This window comes from Mustela erminea, chromosome 16, assembly GCF_009829155.1.
Source record: "Mustela erminea isolate mMusErm1 chromosome 16, mMusErm1.Pri, whole genome shotgun sequence".
NCBI classification, from domain to species: domain Eukaryota; kingdom Metazoa; phylum Chordata; class Mammalia; order Carnivora; family Mustelidae; genus Mustela; species Mustela erminea.
In genome coordinates this window covers 57,716,086-57,739,586 of record NC_045629.1, presented here as the reverse complement: position 1 = coordinate 57,739,586, position 23,501 = coordinate 57,716,086, and the positions used below count along the sequence as shown (strand labels likewise).

Below are 23,501 nucleotides of genomic sequence, written 5' to 3'. Positions count from 1 at the left end.
GTGAAAAAGTGAAATCACAGCTGTCAGGTATCATGGAGTCATTAGATTCTAAATATGTCTTAAAATAAACATGGCATTATTTGATCTGTTAGTTGCCTTCTTGTGTTCTTTGTAATTAGTGACAAGTAAATTGCTGTTAAAGAATTAGGACCAAGAGCATTATTAACAATGTAAGCAAAGTTATATAGGTAAGCTTAGAATTTTCTGGATATTTGCATATAAGTCTGATTACTTATTTTAAATGATCTGATTATAGTGTCTCCAGATATACAAAGTGAGCAAAATAACTGTTCCTAGGATTTCAAATAAAATTCTTGGCTAGTATAAAAGCCTTCACATTATTCCAGAAAGTCTGCACATTCTGCTCTTCTTGGGTTGAGTTCATTAGTAATATACATTTACAAGACTTGTCAATTGAAAATATATCTGATTCCCAACACTGTACATCATTTTCAGATGAAATAAAAGTAATGTGAAACTTATGCATAATTCATTTAGAAAATATATATTCTGTTCTTACAGAAAGTGACCAACTTGGCTTTCACTTTTTAAGTAAAATATATACATGCAAATTATTAAGCTAACCAAATGATGATTCTGAAAACAGAGAAGAAGAAGTAACAATAAGATTTTAAAAAAGAGAAAAATATATTGGGGTGCCTGGGTGCCTTAGTTGATTAAGCATCTGACCTTTGATTTCAGCTCAGGTCATGATCTCAGGGTTGTGAAATGGAGCCCCATGTCAGGTGGTACACTCAGTGTGGAATCTGTTTGTCCCACTGCCTCTGCCCCTCACCCTATTTATGTGCCCTCTCCCCCACCCCCGCTACCTCCAAAATAAATAAATACTTTAAAAAAGAGAGAAAAGTATAGATCAGTTTTACTTGTAAAGGTTTATTAAAAGTCCTAAGTAACATATTAGATATTTTTAAATTAACATATAATGTATTATTTGCTTCGGGGGTTGAGGGTCTGTGAATCATCAGTCTTACATAATCCACAGCACTCACTATAGCACATACCCTCCTCAGTGTCCATAATCAGCCACCTTATCCCTACCCCCCTGTCCCCCAGCAACCCTCAATTTGTTTGCTGAGATTAAAAGTCTCTTATAGTTTGTCTCCCTCCCCGGTCTCATCTTGTTTCATTTTTTTCCCTCCCTTCCCCCCATGAACCCTGCCCTGCCTCTCAGATTCCTTATATCCGAGAGATCATATGATAATTCTCTTTCTCTGAGTGACTTATTTTATTTAGTGTAATACCCTCTAGTTCCATCCATGTAATTGCAAAATGGTGAGATTTCATTTCTTTTGATAGTTGCATAGTATTCCATTGCATATATATATACACCACAACTTCTTTAGCCATTTATCTGTTGATGGACATCTTGGTTCTTTCCATAGTTTGACTATTGTGGACATTGCTGCTATAAACATTCGGGTACATGTGCCCCTTTGGATCACTACATTGGTATATTTAGGGTAAATACCCAGTAGTGTGATTGCTGGGTGGTAGGAAGTAATAGTACATTTAAAATAATAGCATTATAACTGTATTACTGGGAATATAGAGGCCATGATATTGGAAGAAGGATACCCTAAAAGAAAGTGGGTTAGCAATGACAGACATTTATTTATCTCTCATATAATAGTAAAAAATAAGCGTCCAGCTGATGGGATAGTTCTGCCATCCTTAACATGTGGGTCCACAGAATATACCAATCATGAGAGGAAAGGTCTAGAATAAAGGAAATGACCCAGAAGCTTGTCACATTGCTTATACTGACATATTGTGTCTTAAGCCACATAGGTAAAATGAGCTGTAAGGGAAATTAGAAAAATTCTGTCTTCAGCTGAGGAGCCATGATCGCTCTAGAGAGAGAAAGAGGAGAATGGACACAGAACAGAGTAATGATCACACTGTTATGGTGACCTCTGCCACTCCCCATTTGAGTGTATCCATTGCACTGTTCTTCCTGCAAAAAGAATATGGATTTCCTTTTCAAGGAAGAAAATCAACAGTGCTATCATTTATGGCATCAGGCTGACAGTGAAGGAACTCTGGGTTGATGCAAAGTCCTTTCTATTATATCTTATCAGGGTTCTATACAGGCTGGTATCATATTAACTGAAAGAAAAGTTGTTCTCCCTTCTCCATTCCTCACCATAAACCTATTATGTAATGTGGGATTGAAAGAAGAATATTGTATTTCATCTCTTCAGGGCATAAACAATGAAACTCCTATCAATCAGTTGCCACTGACTAACAAAGGGAAAGGTTTATAAAGTCTATTTACCCTGGTAATGGAGTAAATTCCTTATTTAGCCTGTTTGACAACCCAATGTTCAACTCTTTGAGTAATTTTTCTCTCGTTTTTCATGGCCCCAGCATTAATTTTGCATCCTTTTGTTGCATTTGCTATTGTCATTCACAGCCCAAACAATAGAAATTTCATAGGCAGTTTCCTGATGGGACAAGTTTGGTGATATGAAGATTGCATTGGGGAATTGAGTTTATGTAGGCCAAACTTGCGGTTTCTTTAAAACAAAATTCTCTCTAAAAATCTGCAAGATTCAGGAACTATCAATAAATTCTCTGTGAAAGTAATGCATGTAATGTTTTCTTTCCAGTAATTGTTCATAAAGGCATCAAATAATGTGGTAGCTTTAAAGCACATATGTCTCTTAGAGAAACAGACAAAAATTAGTTATGTTTTCATAAGGCTATAAAAATACTATCTGAAATACTTAGTTTTCATAAAGGAAATATTCCTTCCTTTGTGTACATATGTAGAAATTTTCAGAAAGTCTTCATCTGATAATAAATAAATTTCAGATGACTGGGATTGAAAAGTCAACAGAGTAGCAAGTAAGCTAGTTAGTGATACAAGAATTAGATGGCTTAGTATTAGGATAATGATATATAACCTTTTTTATATTATGAGAATAAAATCCTTATCAGAAAAAAGATGAAAAGTTCACTAGGATTTCCACAACTCAGAGAAAACTCTACTAGAATTATACTATAACTCTACCATCATTCTGTAAGGTTTTTAATAAACCAAACATATCTTATATTGTCCAAAAGTCATCAAATTTTTATTGAGCCATGATATGTAGTAAAAGTTGATAAAGATAGCATTGCTATATATGATGGTATTTTCACCAATTTTTCTTGCCATTCCTAAAATTGTATTTAAAGGAAATTATGTTCATGTTTCTATATAGACAGAAATTGTAAGATAGTACATAAGCACATTAATTTGAGCAACCTTGAATTAGGTTCTAAAAAAAGTGAAGCAGTAAAGAGTAGAGAATAAATTTTTTTTCACTCTATTGAAATAAATCTCTCATAAGTATGTTGCTGTTAAACTTCAGCAGTAGGAAAACTAACCTGAGATACAGCATTCAAGGAGAATATACATAAGCTCTATTCTGAAAAATCTCTTATTAGAATCAGTTAAAAACAGTAGAAATGGTTATGGATTTTACTAATGCTAGCACAAACCACTAATGAGAAGCCAGTCAGTGGAATTGTTTGGAAAGAAGAGAACTATAAATCACAAATTAATCTTAATCAGGAATTATAATAAAAGGAAATGAGGGAAAGAGGAACATTACCTTTAGGTACAATGGCACATAAATTGGATGCATTCACTAACACAAAAGAGAAAATTATTTCTAATGGTTGTATATTCTTTCTTGTATTTAATGTTTGAGTTCTGTATTCCATGACCTGGTGGGATTTTTCTTACAAATATTTCAGACAGCATTGTTGTGTTACTTTATACAGTATTCCTAAATTTCTATGGTAAGTTTTAAAACATAGGTGGATTTTGAAATACTTTAAGAAAACAAGATAATATGTAAACAACAAGCGTGACACATAAATCTGATGTGGGCTTTTTAATTTTAATTTTCTTTTAGTTTTTGTTCGATAATTGACAAAATTTGACTCATAAAAGGGTTAAAATAACTGTAATTAACATTATCAATCTAGTAACATTTCAGCTGTAACAGTAGCAACAATACATTCAACACTAACGAGAAATGTTCTTCCTTGGAAGCTTTCCAAGCCATATTTTAAGGGTGTAGGAAAAAAGCGTATGTGGTATAGATCTCCCAAACTATATTTAAGAATTTCATACTTAAGCATTCTCTAATAGGAGGATGGAGAAGAGTGAAGGCTGTCCTTTGTTACCACAGCATAGGCAGTTGTCACAGTGCAATGGTGGCATCTATTGGCATGTGGTATATATGACATGAAATTGCTTGGATTTTTTCCCAAGTCTTGCTTTCCTAGAGCATGCCATGCCTAGATGTTGAGAATATATGTTTCAATCAGCACTGAAAGGCAACATTAAAAACAATCAAGAAGATCTTTATTTTTACTATCAGTCATAAAGAAGAATGAGAAGAAAAAACGTCATATTTAGCTTATGACAGACAGTTCCATGTTCGTCACTGTGTTCCAAGGTTATTCAGATAAGGCATACTAAAGTGTAACAAATGAAGATCAGCAAGTCTATTATAGATCATAATAGGTAGGTAGGTAGATAGATAGATCAGATAAATATAACAAACATTGAGCTACACAATGAAAAGTAAAAAGAACATTATGGCCCTAGGAATTTTGTAACCTTGTCATAAAGGCATATTAAGTAGAGGATCATAGAAATATATAGTTACTCATGTGAATAAATTAAGAAAATTAATTGAATGAAGAAAAATAATTCAGGAAGGTAATGTCAAGATAGCATAGATATGCTAGAGATTACACTATTCGATAAGAAATGTCCTACATGAAAGTAACCTTCTTTGCCTTTTATTTTGTGATAGAAATGGTTAATTGATTCATGGTTTTTTCCACCTAGAAATTTAATTCAACAAATTACTGAACTTTGCAGTTAGCCTACCCGAATAACAGCAGAGATGCCTTATGGTTACTTTGTGTTACTGCGAGCTAAATGGAATGGCTATAGTAAGGGCACTGTATCTGTGTGCATTCAACAACCCAAGGCTGAATCAACTCAGGACAATGTTCCATTCTAAGAACTCTTACCCTAGATGGAATCTGTTTGTTTTGAAGTACCTTTATTCATTTATCTCTTTTTTTCCAGAATCCAATAACGTGATCTCTTACTCCAGGAGCACAGGGCGCCCTGCTGTATACACTGCCAAACATGTCTCTTGAGGTATGTAAAAACAAAACTGTGTTGTTACAGCTGTGGTTGGTTGTGGGTGTGTGTATTCATCTTTTTTCTTTTTTTAATTCTGTGTATTATCATGTTTTGACATAAAAAAAAATGTAAAAACAAAAACAAAACACCTTTCACTTTAGGGAGAGACTGCCCCAATTAGCCAATTCTTAGAGATAGCAAGAAACTTACAAATCCTGTCTTTGATATGCAGACTAACCAAAACAGAGCCATACTTCTTTCTGGCCTGTGTATTCCAGAAAACAGTATTCCTCTGTTTAATTACTCCAGGGCCATGTACTAATAAACTAGGGCCCTAAAGCATAGAGCCTGCTGAAATTATTCAAACAAGCCAATCCTAAATTGTTTACCCTGCCCTGTCTTACCTTTCCTGTGTAAACCCTAATAAAGGCTCTGGCTTTAACCTATTGCTCCACTCTGTTTCTGCTTCCTGACCAAAACCTGGTGTTCCTCCTGAGACCCTACAAAGTGAGTGTGCCTCTGGTTTCTAAGGGAACTGTCATTAACCCTGAAATAACCTCTCCAAGTCATCACTCAGTCACCTTTATAAAATAAGACCCAGGCACAAAACAGCAAGTTTCAGAGAAAAAGATATAGAGAAAATTAGTTATTTGGCATTAAATGAACTTAATGAAATATGTCCTTGTATTTAAAAGAAAAAAAAGGAACTTTGATTTTGTCAGAAAGTACTTTTTCTCACAAACAGAGAGCTTTGGACTATTATTGATACAGAAGAATAGATTTACTTATTTGTACCAATACTGCAAATAATTCTGCCAGTTTGGAGACATTAAGATGTGGAACATGGATCATTCTTCCTGGCTATCAACAATCATCAAGTTCCATACATAACTGCTCCATTTTCCTTCAATCTGAGTAAACACTATCTACTTTAATGCTGATAGAGCGCAATGTATAAAAAGAAAACTTTATGCCACCATATGATCAATGAAAATCATTCGTATTTTATCCTTGTTAAAGTTTGATATGAAAGTAAGAGGGCATAAAATTTTGAATAGCTATTAAGTAACTCAAAGGTTTTAACAGTCTTGATAAAAAAAATATGGAAGTTTCATGAAAACACAGAGTGTGCACAAATAATTTAGAATCTGATTGACTGATTTCACCTAACTACTTCAAGATCTGGACACCTACTATACCCAGTTACTTTAGTTGTTTTGGAATCTTCATTGCTTTCTCTATGAAACTAAGAATATTTGGGTCCAGAGTTATAATGGACCATAAGTAAACTATTTTTTATCATTGGGAACCTAAGAAGAATAGTTTGGGGAGTGCTGGGAGCAAAGGCCAGATGGGAGTAGATTCAGAGAGAGTGGGAAGAGGTGAATAGGAAACAGGTAGAGAGGTTGGACAACTTTTTGGAAGGGTTTTACTTTAAAGTGGAGGTAGAATTAAGACATTTGTGTTTATTTTTAGATACTTGTACAAATCAGTTCGAACTTAATCATGGTCTGTGTCTGTTTGCAAGAGTATCTAAAGTATAATATAATATATGGGCTGGGGGTGGTTTAGCTTGGTCACCTCATGGATGGACATCCTGATGGCAACTACTACTGAGTGAGCAGTCAGTATGCAATAAGCCCTTTTCTAAGTGCCTCACGTACACAATCATGTTTTCAGCATATGTTCGTGTGCATGAACACACCCACACACACAGACACATACACATGCACACACAGGAATAGGAATATCATATTATTTTTGTAGGAAGGAAGTAAGCCATAAACAAGTGATTTGCCAAAGACTGCAAAGATACATAGTTGTAGAACAAAAGTCCAAACTGTACATTTCTTTTACCAGAATGGGTCCCCATTCTGTTATATAAAACTCTTTCTGCTTTTGGATTTGGAGGAGAAAAACCCAGAGACCATGTTGAAGCACATTATATATAACACAGAATGGCTTGAGAAGAGTCTGTAAAGAGGATGAGGGAGATTTTTTGAAGCTTATGTGCACCTTGAAAGTGGCTTAGAAGTGACAGTGACACCTATGAAAGATTTGCACATGTGAAAGAGATTTTGACAGTGAAATGGCCCAAATGCAGTCTATTCCAATAGACCATAAGATAAAGGCATAAAGATCATACTCATTGTATAATCACAGGCATAGAGAAGGGAGGAATGAATTCTAGAAAATGAATAATTTGCCCTGAGACATGTGGGCATAGGGAGAGAGAGAAAATCTAATATTCAGTTCCAAATTATGAAACTGGGAGACTTAGCAAATATAAGAACAAAATCAGAATTGGTTTGGATTAAAAAAAAATTAGTGGGATTGTCTGAAACATAATTTCATAACATGGAAACTACTTTTAAAGCATGAGAATGGAACTCAGGAGAGCAATCCTAATGGTAAATGCACCATTAGATGTCATCTGCATAGAATTGACATCTGTTAATTAATTCAGAAATATTTCATCACCTACTCTCCTCAAGCACTGAGGTAGGTGTTGCAATATACTATCGAGATAGAGAACTAATCTATCTGCTCTCAGCAATTTGCTGCAAAATAAAAAATATAAATATACAAACAGGTAATTAAAATATATTGTGGTAATTGCTAAGAAGTCAAGGTAGGTATTGTATTAACCGTACATGAGAGGTGCTAATTTAGATTTGGAGATGGATGCCAGGGAAAACTTTCAGGGTATATAAAATTTTCATGAGAGAAACAAGAAAATGTGCAAAATTTAAAAGTTTGGAAAGCATCTGAAAATAATGGCAAGAGAATCAAAGAAGGAACAGCTTCCTAGATAGAAGGCAAGCCAATATATAGACTTTTTTTGGGGGGGGGTTGGTAAGCCCTGTGAAATAGTGATTTAAAGAGGAGATGTTTGACAATTTTCACATAAAGCTTTTAGATATAAAACTAGAAGAGGCATGTGACTTATAACTGAGTAGCTCCTCTCAGACAGAGGAAAGACAGCTCTCTGAACATAAATTAAAGAATACATGTCTGTTTAGGAAACAGAGACAGGAAACAAGGGCTGACACCTTCAAAAAAAAAAAAAGAAAGAAAAGTAAAACACAGTAGTGAGAGAAAAATGTAAAGTTTGGGAATAAGGCAGAGAAATCTCTTATACTGATCAAAGTATATCAGACCAAGATACAGCCAGTCCCTAGATCCTGAACACTGAACCAGTGTAAAAACAGAAAAGGGTTAGTGAACAGAAAGCATCAAACATCAGAAGGAATTTCAAATGTGTGTTTTTATTTTGTTTTGTTTTGTTTCTCATGGCTCTTCAATTGCATAATTTTCCATTAGATTGGACAAAGGCATCTGGTCCCTTTTCAATGGACAGGAGTCACCTAAATAAGTGATCTGTTGTACAGATTATGCCACCTTCTCCCTTTCCTCTTGCTTTTGTTCATAGCTTCTCAGACTCGAACAAATGCTGATTTATAATGCTGCGGTCTGCTCACAGTCAAAGGACCTATGTTTAGAACCAGAAAGAAATGATCTGTCAATCCATGAGAGACCTCATGCTTGCTCTCAAGTAACATGCAGTGGTGGTTGTTCTGTGACTAGCTTATTTCACTTAGCATAATGTACTCCAGGTTCATTGTTGTTGCAAATGGCAGGATTTCCTCCTTTTTTAAGGCTGAGTAATATTGTATTGTATGTATATTGTGTTCATCTGTTGTTGGATACTTTGGTTTTTGGCTATTGTGAATAGTGTTGCAATGAACATGGGATTGCAGATATCTCTTTGAGATTTTGATATCATTTTTTGGGATATATATATCCTAATATAAATTGGGATTGCAGATCATCTGGAAATTCTATTTTCTTTTCTTTTCTGTTTTTTTAGAGAGGGAGGAGTTGGGGAAGGGCAGAGGGGGAGAAAGAATCTTAAGCAGGCTCCACACCCAGCACAGGTGCCTGACTCTGGGCTCAGTCTCAACCTTGAGATCATGACCTGAGTCGAAATCAAGAGCTGGACACTTAACCAGCTAAGCTACCCAGGCACCCCTACAGTGATCATTTAAATGAAAAATATATCATGCCAATCTTCTCCAAAATTTGCAATGCCTTCTCATCTCATTCAGAATAAAAGTGGAAGTTCTTAACAATAGCAGATCTACAAGATCATAACGGCTGCCCCTTCCTCATCTTTCTAATCTGATTCACACATGGTCTCGCTTCAGAACCTTTTATTCACTTAGCTTTATGACAGGTGTACTCCTCAGCCTAATTTCATCATCCTTCAGGCTATTAGTTACATGTCATCTTCCCTGTGGGCCCAGCACACAAATGTGTGTGCGCGCACACACACACACACCCATTAGTGTTTATCACTTTATTGCCTTTCTTCCTTAATGTACTAGTCATGTCAAATATATCACTTATTCAGCTTTTATTTTGTCTTTCCTATAAAAGTAAGAGCTGTATGGAAAAGGATTTTTGGTTTTGGTCACTGATATATCCTCAGTGCCAAAAGAGTGTTAGACACATAGGGAGTACTGCATAAATACTAACTGAATTATAAATGTCACATGAAATTATATGTATCTATATTAAATTTAAAGATATATTGTATTATGTTTATATATTTATGTATATATTTATCTTATATATATTATTTATATATATATTTATAGATTATATATTTATATATATATATATGTTTCAGCTGACCAGCTTTTTATTTTCATACCAGCATTTTAAGGTATATTCAAGGGCCAAATAGGCTGTAATTATATAAATATCATCATGAGTGATTAATATTTTAAGATAACACATATAAGAATACATTCAAAATATATTTTATGTTTGTAAGAAAAACTCTATAAGAAAATATCAACAAATATATATTATCAACAAATATATATCAACTATATATATATCAACATATATATCGACATCAACAATATATATCAACAAATATATATATTATTATATATATTATATATAATATATTATTTGTTTATTATATTATTCTAATAAAGTATTTAATGTTATATAATTAACTACATAAATTTTAATAAATATTTTTCCATATTAATGGTCTTCCTTCAGAGAAAATAACTCAAAATGTTTTACTATAAGTGTATGGAAACATATTTCTTAATAAATTATAAATCAGCTTTTAATGTTTTTTTTTTTTTAAAGATTTTATTTATTTGACAGAGAGAGATCACAAGTAGACAGAGAGGCAGGCAGAGAGAGAGAGAGGAGGAAGCAGGCTCCCTGCTGAGCAAAGAGCCCGATGTGGGACTCGATCCCAGGACCCTGAGATCATGACCTGAGCCGAAGGCAGCGGCTTAACCCACTGAGCCACCCAGGCGCCCCTCAGCTTTTAATGTTTTAATGTAAATTATTTTTCATCCTATATGCCCATGACAAAGTTAAGACTTTTTGCTAGAACTAGAAAATAAATATGGTTGAAAGAGACAGTTGCTTACCTGGAAATGTCCAAAAACCATGTATACAAATATCCCTGTACCTCCTTCTCTTGAACATTCATACTTCTAACATATTTGTTGATATTAAGTTAAGATACAGGAAGTCTCCCAGAAGTTAACTAAGCCTATGTTCATTTCCCTTTTGATGAACCATTCATATATTTTGTAAAAACACAAAAGATATAAAATGTTATGAGAATTTCACTTTCATAAAATGAATGGCCTATGGAAAAAAATGTCATTTCTATAAATGTGGATCTTTTTCAGACATATGTAAGTCTATGTGATTTAGCATATGCATTTATGATTATAAAAGGTCATAATTTTTAATATTTTTCAGAGTAGTGCATACTCTCATAATATTAAAGATTTGTATTTTGCGGTTCTCATGAGTAATGTCATTAAGATAAACACTCAGTAGACAAAACTATAGCATTTGATTAGAGGTAATATCCATTAATCTGTCTACTATATTAGAAACTCCTCGTGATTTTTTTTTCCCCTAGGAAGAAAATTTCCTAGGAATAGAGACATCTTTTCAAATCCATAACTTCCCTGATTTGTAAAGGTATCATAAGGGATTATCTTGAATATGTGTTGTTCATCAGAAAATTATAAAACCTGGAAGGAAAATATAGAGTTTCCTGCTCTAGCCAAAGAGAAAAAAAACAATGTTTATATTTATTTTTTATAGCTCTAGCATTCTGTGGCATAATAAGAACTGAGGCATTTTAACAAATAAGAAGATGAGTGTTAAATATGTCAGATAAAGATTCCTGTATTTTACCAAAGATTTCAAAAATAAAATTTTCTTTGTGTGCACTACCATGGAGCTTTAAACATTATAAAAGATGAGAAATGTTAAGAAATCTACCATCTGAATACAATAGTTTGACCTTCACTACAATGTATCTGATTTGGTTAAGTTATGTAACCATTCTGAGTCTTATAATTGCTTCATCTGTAAAATATAGAAAACTTTCATCTTCATGTTGGCTACTAATATTTTAGTCATAAGTAGCAGGCCACAATCCAAGATATCTGAAGAGAAAAAGGAGATGTTGGTTTTTGTAAGTGGCAAGTGCAATCAGAAAAGCTGGTTTCATGCATAGCGGGAGTCGTATGTTCAAATGTCACCAGCCATCTGTCTCGTTTTCTTTTATTGATTACTATTATTTTTATTCTTAAATAGACTTTCTCCATGAAGCAGCAAATATTTATTCTGGAAGTTTGAAGCTTACTTAAACTATTCTTAAAACTGATGAGTTATACATACAGATATTGATAGATATAGAGATATATGTATGTGTATACACACATATCTCCCTCCAAAGTTTGGGTCAATTCCAGAAAAACAAAAACAAAAACAAACTACACTGATTGTTGGGTTATATGTCAAATCCATGCACCATAATATATTGAGTGGCAAGCCTATGGTAGCATCATAGTTTTCAAAAAGAAACTAAAAATTAAAGGAAGAAAGTTCTATTTGTGTGTATTTTTCTTTCTTTCTTTCTTTTTTTTTTTTTTTACTAAGAATAAAATCCAGGATTTTACTTGTGTCTCTTTAACTAAAATTCTTGGACATGGTGATTATCCTTCTATAAAAGAGGTACCATTGTTACTATTATCATGGTTTTTTCTACAATGCTGACTAAGTAGAAATAACATCATTTCAGTTATATAGTAAATAAAATCAAAATGTGAATGCCCAAACCATACCTTTTTAAAAAAATTAGCTTCTAAAAATGTAATCATCTATCATAATATTACAGTTTTATACATTAACATATTGATATGGTATTTCTTTAGTCCAGTCATCCTAACAATTAATTATGTGAGTGTAATTTTTAAATAATAAGGGATATATTCTCCTGTATGATTATTGGATTGAATAAGTCCAAATATATACAGTATCAATATACTATATACATTGTTTTTTACCTTATTATAGAGGTTTTTTTTTGCCTAACAACTTAATCCATAATAACAAGGCTCAGAAGGCTGTTCTCAATCACACAGCAGTATTATATCCTATAAGCCTTCAGTTATTGGTTTTCAAGCCTGATAAACAGAGGTATTTTTATTCATAATCCTTAGAAATATTATGTGCTCTTCTCTATCAGTACCCAGTCACTGCTCTGGTGATGGAAGTTATGCCTGCAGTATGTGAAAACTGTAGCATTTCCCTATGAATTGGCTTATGTAATATTGCTTTTAACTAAATGATAATACTTATAAAGAAATGCCCTTATTAATTATTGCATTATGCTATCTGAGACTTTTGGGATTTTGGTTATCTTGTATTTTTCTTAGAAATAGCATCCTAATTTTAAATAAAAATTTTACTGCTTTAATACCATTTTACAAAGCATCAGATAGTGACTGTTGTAAAATTCAATACTTTAAAAAATATCTCCGGACTAAGAAATTTAAATTTACTGTATAAAATAATATCTTTAAATCATAAAGTTTCTGTATAGGTTGTATATTTTCTCTTTGGCACTTCTAAATAAAAACAAAACAATTTATAAACATTATAACTCTGAAATCGATATAATAAGGACCCAATTCTTTATTTTGGTTTTAAAAGTTTATAATGGAGAAATAGAGAAAGTTTTCATAACTTGGGGTTTAATATCTAGTAGGGATTTATTGTCCATGCCTTATTATTACACTTGTAATATTATTACACTCATCTGTGAAAAATTGCTACTGTCAGTTTTATAAACAACACCAAAAAGAGTAATGTGAACATTCTCAAAGCAAGAAAAGTACATCATGCTATACTTCTGGACAAATGCCTAATTTTAAAACTATAGCATGAAGTGCAACATTGACATTGAGTTTTATTTAAGTAATTAATTCTAAATAAGAAGTGAATAATTCAAAACAGTCATGAGAAAAAAAAAAGATCTAAAAAATAAAATATCAGAATTCAAATAAAACCTTTATGAATCCCTCATATTCTGATCATCTCTCTTTGGATTTAAGTCTATCCTGAATTTGGTGCATTATTAACTGCTCTTCCTCTTCCTCTTTTCTCTCTCTCTCTCTTTTTTTTCTCTGACAAAGGATATAACCCAGATCTTTTTTTTTTTTTTAAAGATTTATTTATTTATTTATTTATTTGACAGACAGAGATCACGAGTAAGCAGAGAGGCAGACAGAGAGATAGGAGGAGACAGGCTCCCTGCTGAGAAGAGATCCTGTTGCAGGGTTTGATCCCAGGGCCCTGCAATCATGACTTGAGCAGAAGGCAGAGGCTTTAACCCACTGAGCCACCCAGGCACCCCTATAATCCAGATCTTTAAAAAAAATTCCAACTCAAATCATATAGAAAAAGACCAAACTAATAAAAGCCAGGCAATCATTACAATAGACAATTATTTTTTACAGTATATAGAAATTATAACATAAAAACTATAAAGATATTCTCCTATATATTCTTATACTTTAAATTATTATTTAATCCATATGAAATTAATTTATACATTGTCTTTGCATAGATGTTTTATCAACTGTGTGAAGTAAGAATCCAATTTTATCTTGTTTCCTATGGATTACCTATCATTCCACAATCAACTCTTTTTTTTTTTTTTTTTTTTTAATTTATTTGACAGACAGAGATCAGAAGTAGGCAGAGAGAGAGAGAGGAGGAAGCAGGCTCTCCGTGGAGCAGACAGCCTGATGCGGGGCTCGATCCCAGGACCCTGGGATCATGACCTGAGCCGAAGGCAGAGGCTTTAACCCACTGAGCCACCCAGGCGCCCCTCCACAATCAACTCTTAAGTAGTTGATAACTTCCTAAAGAGTATTAATCTCATCTGTACTATACACCATGCAAGTTTCCATATTGATGTTGGTACTTTCTGGGATCTCTATTTTATTCTATTCATCCATTTCTCCAGTTCATGTGCCAATACCACATTTTTCTTCAGTTAAATAATTATTAATAATTTTCTACTTTTTTTTTTTTTTTTTTTTTATTTCCAGCATAACAGTATTCATTATTTTTGCACCACACCCAGTGCTTTGGAATCCTGTATGGGTTCTAAAATCTCAGAAAAGAAGAGAATCCAACTGCTTGCCCCGAAGCCAATCCTGTCCAAAACTCTGGAAGTGAACAGATGGGTTACACTTTCTGCTGGTAACAGATGAGTAGCATCCAAATGAAGAAGTCCACCAATCTGTAGTTTACTTCAAATGTTAATTAAATTAATAAATTTAACTTTAACTGAGTTTCAAAAAAAAAAAAAATAATAATAATAATTTTCTAAAATGTGGTGTATGTGTCTTCACATAGTGTCCATTCCTTATTCTCTCTTTTCATATATGTGGGTATATAAAATATATACATATATAATACACATATGCATGTTATATGTGATTACTAAATATATAAATATTAACATGCAATATATGCATATATGTCTGTCATATTACATATATTTCATATATTTTGTGTATATATATACTATGCATTAGAAAAGCAAACAAGGATGTTGATTAGATTGTGAATCAATTATGATACATACACATATCTCTCCTTGATGTATTTGAATCAATATTTTTGCTAGTTTTTAAAATACATACTGACAAGTTGATTCTAAGATTTTATGGAAATAAAATGTCTTAGGAGTGCTGGAACCATCTTGATAAATGAGAACAAAATAGAAAATGTAAACTAATTATTTTTCAAGTTTTACAACAAAGCTACACTTATCAACACAGTGCAGTATTGGCTTACTCATTTTTTTTTTAAATCACCAGAATAAGTCTAAATATATATACACTTACCAAGTTGTTTTGTTTTGATTTAATTTTTTAACACTCCACTGAAGTAAATCAAGGGAAAGATGAAAATATTTTCAAAAAATGGTGATGGAAAACTGATTAAGTACAAGGAAATAGTGAATTTAGAACCATACTTCATACTGTACAACAAAGCTATTTTGTGATGGATCATAGTCCTAGACCTAAAAATTAAACCTACAGAACTTCTAGAAGTAAACTTAGGATATATTTTTTTAAATATTGTGTTAGTGACTTCTGTAACAACTGAAAAACATGAATGGTGATTTTAAAAATTAACAAAATTTTCTTCATTAAAATTAAAGCCATAGAGTTCACAAAAGACACATTTAAGAGTATGAAAACTCCATTAAAAGGCTGAGATCAAATTTAGAATAGAGGTACCTGGATGGCTCAGTTGGTTGTGTCCAGCTGTTGATTTCAGCTAGGTCATGATCTCAGGATCATGAGATTGAGCTCTGCACTGAATGCTGAGTCCGCTTGAGAGTCTCTGTCTTCCTCTCCCTTTGCCCCTCCCACTTATGTACTCTCTATCTACCATTGCCCCTCCCACTTATGTACTCTCTATCTACCATAAATAAATAAATCTTTTAAAAAACTTAGAATGATACATATTAGCAAGGAGTTTAATCCAGATAAGAACATTCCAATGATAAAGACAATAATCTTTAAGGAAAAGAAATAGCCAATATGCATATGAAAAGGTTTCAATATTATTAGTAAACATGGAAATGTACCTGAAAACTATCACTTCACACCCTTTTGAATGAGGAAAATTAAAAAGTCTAACACTGCTTGCTAACTATAGTTAAAAATATGGAGAAACTGGAAGTCTTACTATGTTGCTGTGTGTACTATGCGATTATTCAACTATTTGGGGACACAGACCCTGACATTTTTATTAAGTTAAATATATACCTATCTTATGACCATGCAGTTTCAAAATGAGGAAATTGCACATGCTAAATATAAGAGGAGAACAGGATAAAAATTACTAAGTCATCAGATAGGTATATTTTAAGTTTATAAGAAACTGCCAAGGAATTTTACAATGTGACTATACCATTTTACATAGCCATCACAAATGGATGAGCACAATGAAAGACAATAGCAAGGAAACATCTTTTATTAAGACATCTCTGAGGAAGTAAAATTCAAACACCGACATGAAAGATGAAGAGCCAGTCTTATGAGGAGACACAAACATATGTGTATTTTATCTTCTACCTTGGGGTTAAAACCCCAAGGTAGAAGAGGAGTTTGTATGTCTGAAGAACTGAAAGTAACTCAGTGTAAATGAACTGAACACTGATGACAAAAACTAAGGTTGGAAAACCACAGATTCTGTTCTATGTGCAATGAAGATATGTTGATGACTCAACCAGGGCAACATAAAAATAAGATATGAGTCCATGTTATGTGTATAATAGATTATAATAGATTATATTAGGTTATAGGGACAGTAGCCTAAAGTAAGCATACCACTTAGAAAATAAATATGGAAAAGCAGAGAAGAAAAAGTTGGAGGGGGAAGATGTACTTGAGAAAGAACTGGAGGAATTCCTTATGTTTTCTTCATCATATCAATAAAATCTTGGACCATTAGAATTTTCTTCTCCAATTTATTTTAGTCATATTCTTTAACTTTTGATTTTTTTAAATTTCTTTTTAGTGTAACAGAATTCATTGTTTTTGCACCACACCCAGTGCTCCATGCAATGCGTGCCCTCCATAATATACAGCACCTGGCTCCCCCAACCTCCTACCCCTTGCCCCTTCAAAACCCTCAAGTTGTTTTTCAGAGTCCGTAATCTCTCATGGTTCATCTCCCCCTCCAATTTCCCTCAATTCCCTTCTCTTCTCCATCTCCCCATGTCCTCCATGTTATTTGTTATGCTCCGCAAATAAGTGAAACCATATGATAATTGACTCTCTCTGCTTGACTTATTTCACTCAGCATAATCTCTTCCAGTCCCATCCATGTTGCTCCAAAAGTTGGGTATTCATCCTTTCTGATGGAGGCATAGTACTCCATAGTGTATATGGACCACATCTTCCTTATCCATTCATCCGTTGAAGGGCATCTTGGTTCTTTCCACAGTTTGGCGACTGTGGCCATTGCTGCTATAAACATTGGGGCACAGTTGGCCCTTCTTTTCACTACATCTGTATCTTTGGGGTAAATACCCAGTAGTGCAATTGCAAGGTCATAGGGAACGTCTATTTTTAATTTCTTGGGGAATCTCCACACTGTTCTCCAAAGTGGCTACACCAACTTGCATTCCCACCAACAGTGTAAGAGGGTTCCCCTTTCTCCACATCCTCTCCAACACATGTTGTTGCCTGTCTTGCTAATTTTGGCCATTCTAACTGGTATAAGGTGGTATCTCAATGTGGTTTTAATTTGAATCTCCCTGATGGCTAGTGATGATGAACATTTTTTCATGTGTCTGTTAGCCATTTGTATGTCTTTATTGGAGAAGTATCTGTTCATATCTTCTGCCCATTTTTTGATATGATTATCTGTTTTGTGTGTGTTGAGTTTGAGAAGTTCTTTATACATCCTGGATATCAACCTTTGTCTGTACTGTCATTTGCAAATATCTTCTCCCATTCCGTGGGTTGCCTCTTTGTTTTGTTGACTGTTTCCTTTGCTGTGCAGAAGCTTTTGATCTTGATGAAGACCCAAAAGTTCATTTTCACTTTTGTTTCCTTTGCCTTTGGAGACATATCTTGAAAGAAGTTGCTGTGGCTGATATCGAAGAGGTTATTGCCTATGTTCTCCTCTAGGATTCTGATGGATTCCTGTCTCACGTTAAGGTCTTTTATCCATTTCGAGTTTATCTTTGTGTATGGTGTAAGAGAATGTTCGAGTTTCATTCTTCTACATATAGCTGTCCAGTTTTTCCAGCACCATTGATTGAAGAGACTGTCTTTTTTCCACTGTGTATTTTTTCCTATTTTGTCGAAGATTATTTGACCATAGAGTTGAGGGTCCATATCTGGGCTCTCTACTCTGTTCCACTGGTCTATGTGTCTGTTTTTATGCCAGTACCATGCTGTCTTGGTGATCACAGCTTTGTAGTAAAGCTTGAAATCAGATAACGTGATGCCCCCAATTTTATTTTTGTTTTTCAACATTTCCTTAGAGATTCAGGGTCTCTTCTGATTCCATACAAATTTTAGGATTATTTGCTCTAGCTCTTTGGAAAATACCAGTGGAATTTTGATTGGAATGGTATTAAAAGTATAGATTGCTCTAGGCAGTATAGATGTTTTAACAATGTTTATTCTTCCAATCCAAGAGCATGGAATGGTCTTCCATCTTTTGGTGTCTTCTTCAATTTCTTTCATAAGTGTTCTGTAGTTCCTTTACCTCTTTGGTTAGGTTTATTCCCAGATGTCTTATGGTTCTTGGTGCTATAGTAAATGGAATGTATTCTCTAATTTTCCTTTCTGTATTTTCATTGTTAGTGTGTAAGAAAGCCGCTGATTTCTGTACACTGACTTTGTATCCTGCCACAATGACTTTGTATCCTGCCACATTACTGAATTGCTGTATGAGTTCTAGTAGTATGGGGGTGGAATCTTTTGGGTTTTCCATATAAAGTATCATATCATCTGTGAAGAGAGAGAGAGTTTGATTTTTTTTTTAATACACATACTGTAGATTTAACTTTTTATACAAAAATTCCTATTGGATTTTATTCTGACAGTCACAGATGTGTTTCTTTAATAGTGTTTACTTTTTCTTTGGAAGTTCTTTCTTGATTCATGGATGTGTTGCATTCTTGAATATTTCTTATTTTCTTAATTAGAATTTTAATTCTAAATCTCCTTTCATTCAGTTACCTCTCCATGCTACCGTTTTTCTTCTCAATACTTTTGATTCTGGTTTGATGAATATTATTTATAGTGTAAATACTTATAATGATGGGTATGCAGCTAAACATTTCCATATTCAGGGTTTTACCACATTGCCATATAAGAAAATTCTGACTGCATCACCCCTACCTAATTCAGCATTTTCTTTTTTATTGAATCATCAGATGTCAGAAAATGTCTGTACCTGAACATGCCCTACCACAGTGCTTTGTTTAAATGGGGGGACTGTAGATATCTAAAATTTCTTCATGCTGTAAATTCTCCCATTTATGTTTCCATCTATAGTTACCTTTATAAAGTAATTTTCTGTAAACCAATTTATTAGAGTAAATAAACTAATTGAGTAATATAAGCCTTCCTGTACATCTTCTCCACTGTAAGCAGGTAAGTGAAAATTAGACTTCCAGAAATACTGTCTCTGAGAAAGAAGTAATCAGAGTGGCTAAATTCTTTCTACCACTTGATATTTTCTTTAAATCATTCTGTAAGGTTTCACAGTCTGATTAGTTTTCCCAATGAGCAGTGTCGTTGTAATAGTGACCCTTGTTAACGTACTCAGGTTCATTTGTGGGCATTTTGATGGGCTCAGGAGCAGGGCGAGCCATTTACTGCTGTTTAGCTAACAGGAAAACACATAGATCCCAAAGTCAAAATTTTTCATAAGCAAGATAATGCCTTTCATTTGCTTATTTTACTTTTATGCTATTTTATGGGCAATGATGAAAATATTTTAATCTAACCTGTTTGTTGAAAATGGTTTTGTTTTCCTACACTTGGCTCTGATGAGACTTGTGGAAGTGAAAGTGAATAAAGCAATTGCAAACTTACCTAACAAACTCCTATTAAGATAGACTCATCATCTAAAAAACAAACAAACAAACAAACAAAAAAACCCACCTTTATTTCATAGTAAATTTATGATTTCTCTAGCATAGAATAATTTGTTTTAGACTTACATATAAATGCAGACAGAGCCACAACAGCAATACTGGGTTTTTTAATCTTCAGTTAATCCTGAAGTCTGAATAGAAGCGGCTAAGGGAAATCCTTATGTATTATAGCTTAGGTACTTTATAAGCATAGAAAAAAAGCTTTGATTTGAGTTGAAAAGAATGTTGAGTCACTTGGAATGACATATTGGCTATTTTTTCCCCATTCCTTTCCTTCCAGGCATTTGAGCAGTAGGCACCATCCTCTCATGCTCAAAGACTTTGAGGAAAGAAGACAGTAAGATGAATATACTTTGTGCCCACAAATTTCGTAATCTTTTCTCAAGTAAAAGCCAAAGTAAATAATAAAAAACAGTTTTCTATTAAAGGTGAGCTATCATTTACTATCCTAAAGTTAAGATTATTGCAATATATTTAAGATTGGACTAAAGAAATATTAAGTAATTTTGAGCTAGATCTCATCACAAACAAAATTGTTCTTGCTAACAGTTTGTCTTCAGCATATTATGCCAAGTAGCCCAACCTTGCCATGGTTCTTAAAGTCTTAACAAACATTTTTGATTCTTGAAACAACACAGTTTATCCATTCAATAGAAATATGTGGGCCATCAATTCAGCATCAGGCAGTGTTCTAAGTACTGGAGACACAGCAAGGAATAAAAGCAGACAGAGCCCCTGTTCTTACGGATTGTAAATTCCTGCAGAATGAGCAGTCGACAACCTAAACACACTCACACACTCACACACACACACACTCTCATATCACAAAGTGACAGCTAGAGAGAGTTAGGGACCATATTATGTAGTGTACTGTAGTATAAGCTGTAGGAAACTGATTTAAAGATTCAGAGTGCAGTATATTCCCACTTCCAGTTTACTCAACTTTAAAAAAGATACAAAGCTGGCATTGAAGCATATAGACAAACAGCAGTCACACTGAGGTATAAGAGCATGTCAGGTAGAGATTCCAACTCCTTCTCCTAAAACAGAATTACTTTATTTGCCACATGTCAAAAATAATAAATTCCAGGAAGACAATGTTGACAGGGTAAAAAAGAGAAAATAATACAAACTTTGGATGATCCATCAAACAATTCTTAGGGCAGTTTAGGCATCAGTTATTATTGGATGAGCACATACTAACTTTTACAAAAAAAAATAAAAAGTCTAAACCTTTTTCTAACATAGCATTATTGTCATCACTTCTTATGGTAAGTTTTATATCAAATCTGTATTGTTAAAATAGAATGTATTATTTTGCTCATATTCAATTTTACAAGTAATAGATGTACATCTTGCCACTGAGGAATTATCAAAAACCAAGAAAAAGTATATATAAATAAAACTTCCATTTGGTTTTGTTTTACTAGGCTCTTGACCCAAAGATGTCTTTTTTGAACTATTGATTTTATTAAAAGTGTATTTTAATTTCCAAGGATGACATAAGAACATGTATAAAAATACTGGAAGATATACACTGGCTAAAATGATGTGCTTTATCTGATGTGATAGGGTGGAGGTGGAGTGAGCTGCTTGAAATAGGAGATATATACAGATATAAAATAATTGCTCTAAAGCCATCACCGTATTTTTAAAATCTCACTGTAAAGGTACACTTGTTTGTTCACTGAAAATATGTCTTGTTATATTTATGTTTTTAGAAATGTAAATATATAGTATTAAGAGAACATAATGACTCACAGATTAATGTAAATAGTATGATATCTTTTATGTAAAAATAAATTCTGTATGCACTTACATTAGCTAATATGTGTGCATGAGCAGAGAGAAATTTCTAGTTGCAAGACTGTTGATCTAGTAAGTAAATGAGAAGGAAGGTGGGGATGGGGATTTAAATGGATTTTTTTTTCTTTAAAACGTGTTTTTCTGCCTCATATACATGCTTACAAATAACTGTCATAGGTTGTTCTTAAATTTTGAAAAGAAGTGAATTAAGCATATGTTATAAAAACAATACAACTCATACATGTATTATACTTCTGGTTAAAGAAAAAACTTGAGTGCCCTTCTTAATAGGAAATGTAAGGAGTATGGAACATATAAAGAATGGAACATGTAATAATTTAGTCTACTTTTGAAATAATACCACATTACACAAAAATAATATTTTATTGAAATGAAAAAAAAAATCCATGATTTAGATTTTCATATACCTTGACTTCTCAGAAGCTTTTATAAAGGACGTTTATGACCAATTTAGTAAATAAGGCAATGGCTGTCTTATACTGTTGATCATTGTTTTTCTCAAATTCACATTTTTAAAGATTTATTTATTTTAGAGCAGAGAGTGCAAGTCAGGGAAGGAGCAGGGCAGTAGGGAGAGAAGGGGAGAAATCTCAAGCAGACTCCATGCTTGTGCTGAGTACGGAGTCTTGTATTATTACTAACCTCCTACCTGTCACCAACTGTTTTGCTAAAGCTAGCACATCATTTACTACCTATTTCTTCCACATTCGTTTGTTAAATAAGTACCGAGTAACAGCCTAATATTGTATTCTTGGTGGCATAATTAAGAATATAGGCATAGGTGCGCCTGGGTGGCTCAGTGGGTTAAGCCTCTGCCTTCGGCTCAGGTCATGATCTCAGGGTCCTGGGATCGAGTCCCGCATTGGGCTCTCTGCTCAGCAGGGAGCCTGCTTCCTCCTCCTCTCTCTCTGCCTGCCTCTCTGTCCACTTGTGATCTCTGTCTGTCAAATAAATAAAATCTTAAAAAAAAAAGAATATAGGCATATTGTCACCAAGTATACATTCCCTTCCATAACAGTATCTCAATATTTTGTAAAATAAAAAAAACAAATATTTGAATAGTCTTAAAATTACCATCTTCAATGTCAACCATTACATCACCTCGTACTCAGAAAGTTGTAATCAGGTATTCTTCATGTTCCACTTTGCAGATCGCCACATCTACTTTCACACTGTAGCACTTGCAAAGAAAAGCAAAATCATTACCTTGTCAGTAGTGTAAAGCCCGTTTCCCTTTATTTCTTTGGTTTTGATATGTAAAGTGTGAAAAAACCATTCTCATACTTGTTTGTTTCTTTATAAGCAATTTTTTTTATCATTCTGAAGAGTAGTATATGCCATATTTGCCTAGTCTCATAGCATGTCTTAATTTCTCAAAAAAGAAAAGGAAAAAAAAGAAAATTTTATATCTCCAACTATGCACTGTTGTTCTTATACTAC

At 33.4% G+C, this 23,501-nt stretch overlaps 1 long non-coding RNA gene across 1 annotated transcript in view; it reads left to right on the top strand.

Annotated features, from left to right (window-relative positions):
* LOC116575359 overlaps positions 1-20,592 on the top strand; it is a 161,133-nt gene extending 140,541 nt beyond the window's left edge. Inside the window, exons 4-5 of the long non-coding RNA XR_004279730.1 lie at positions 5,120-5,194; positions 20,515-20,592. This is a non-coding gene — a long non-coding RNA (uncharacterized LOC116575359). The remainder of the gene's footprint in view (positions 1-5,119; positions 5,195-20,514) is intronic.
* The last annotated feature ends 2,909 nt before the right edge of the window (positions 20,593-23,501 follow it).